Source organism: Sebastes umbrosus, chromosome 12 (assembly GCF_015220745.1).
Source record: "Sebastes umbrosus isolate fSebUmb1 chromosome 12, fSebUmb1.pri, whole genome shotgun sequence".
Taxonomy (NCBI): domain Eukaryota; kingdom Metazoa; phylum Chordata; class Actinopteri; order Perciformes; family Sebastidae; genus Sebastes; species Sebastes umbrosus.
Genome location: NC_051280.1, coordinates 11,379,590 through 11,382,136, shown reverse-complemented (window position 1 = coordinate 11,382,136; position 2,547 = coordinate 11,379,590).

The following is a 2,547-nucleotide window of genomic DNA, read 5'->3' as shown; positions in this document are numbered from 1 at the left end:
GCACACAGACGCAGTGCTGTCTGGAGGAGGAGGTGTTTAAGAAGAGATCCCAGCCTCCTCTGGATGAGCCCTCCTTCCTCTCTAAGCATTGTGGGAAAGGTTTAATTCACTGCAACACATTCCACAAGTTCATCCAACAGGCCTGACAGCTCCTCCTGTAGACTAATGATGAGGAGTGCTCCTGCATGCTCTGCTGTCATTACACATTAGATAGATAGAGATTTCCCTGTTTCCTTTTATTTACTCCTCTACTTCATGTTTTTTTTATTTTTATTTTTTACATTTATCCTTTTATTCTTGTTTTATCGAGTCTGTCTTGACGTTTCTCTTTTATCAGCTGGTATGGGTTGCTTTCCCTCAAAAACAGGAACAGGTTGCAGGGTATAGTCAAAGTGTGCAGCAAAATTGCAGGCACCACCCTGAATGACTTGACTCCTCTATTCCAAAGTAGGACTTTGAAGAAGGTTCAGTCAGTCCTAGCTGATCCTATAGCCATCCCCTGTCCATTGAGTTCAGGTTGCTCCCGTCAGAAACAGTTTGCCTAAACTTAGGACCAATAGGCTCAGAAATGCTTTTGTTCCGACTGCCATTGGTTTCCTAAACAATGCCCTGCAATGTTGTATGTTGTAAGCTTTTGTATTTATTGCCTTTAATAGGCTATTTATTGTGTTTATTGTATTTGTTTGATGACTGTGTGGTACTGCTGACTGTACAACCAACTACCCTCTAGGGGATAATAAAGTTTTCCTTGACCTTGACCTTGATTGTTATTAATTGTTTTTATTTGTTTGTTTGTTTTATTGACACAACAAACATTAATTACTTCTTTATTGTTTTCTTCCATCTACATGCCTGTTCTTTTTAAATATCTATATATTGTAATTTGCTTAATGAATTGTATATATGTATATATATATATATATATGTTTTTGTTTTTACTTTGTTCTTTTTTATTTTTTTTATTTATTATTGAATTGACGCTTTGGCAATATTGTTCACCAGGCAGTCATGCCAATAAAGCAAATTGAATTGAAATTGAATTGAATTGAATTGATTTCCCTGTAAGAAACACCACGTCCAGCAGGATGGAAACCAGTTGGTGTGAAAACTGAGATGCTTTTTTATTTTGGCAAAAATAAACCTTTCTTTATGTTGGCAACTACAGAGAATGCAGGTATAGGAGCTCAGGTAAGATTCGTCACAGAGTATTTCTTGTCATTTTTACCAGCTAAGTCAGTTTTATAGCTACTACTATCAGAGTATGTGAAAATAATTAAATTAGCAGGGTAATTTATTACATAGCTGGATTGTTCATTGTACTATGTTAATGACTTTTACCTCCCTCACTTTGATTTAGTGTGTATCATAAAAGTGCATCAGGCAATGGAAAGCATCTCCAAGAGGTACGAATATTGACACCAGTGGTGCTCAGGAAAAGAAAGTTTGATATACTAAATATATAATATAATATAATTCAATAAACCATAAGGTGAGCATATTTTGTCAACTGTTTCCAATCTTAAGAATGAACTGTCAATTTTGAATTCAACATGAACGAGAAGTCCTTAAAGTGCTCAGAAAAGTTGATATCCATTATAATTCCATAACAACTGGGTGACTGCCTGCTGGGGGAAGATTGTGTGATACAATTGAAAGTGTGATAAGAATGTTTTGGCAACCAAAATCACTACACTTTGACAGACTTGTTGTACCTACTTCACTTAATATGTTAACATACTTTGCATTTACTGATCCCAGACAGACTGAGATGTGGAAATGAGGCCCTGACTTTACTTGGACTAAACTGGGCAGGTGAAACCAGGACTATAGCCAAGAGTTTTAGAAACACAGAGGTCACATTTTATGTCTGAAAACAATACTCCCAATGCCCCTATGTCCACTGAAAGAGTTATTGGTCTCTAATGTAAGAGATGTGAGACAAAATCCAGTCCTCATTCGCAAAAAAGTGCATTTTTTAAGTTTCAAAGGTAACATGAGGCTTCACCAGTCTGAGTTAACCAAATTAAATGTTAGTTTTTTTTAGTACAAAATTTCCTGTATTGCAGTTCAGCTAGAAAAAACACACTAACTTCAGATGAACAAACCGAACGAGGACTGTGGATTTTTGTCTCCATCACATACTGTATGTTGGAGTCACGTTAGAAAACCAACATTGCTCTCATACCTAATACCCCTGTAGACACACCTGTATTTTGTATCTTGTGTATGTTATTGTGGGTGTATTTGTGGACATATTTTTGTGTTTTCTTTTCTTTTTCTAAGTTAACTCTTTTTGTTTTTAGCATATAATATAAATCCAGTCCTTGTGCATATTTACAGTATATATATATATATATATATATATATATATATACAGTATATATGTGTCACTGTGATGTCCATATCAAATAAAATAAACTAAATTAAAAGCAATCTTTTCACAACTAGTAAGAAGAGGAGGAATAATACAGCGACCAATAACTCAATTTACATATGGGCATTCAGAGCATTTTATTTAGATGTGAACCTATTCTGTCTTTATGGGAG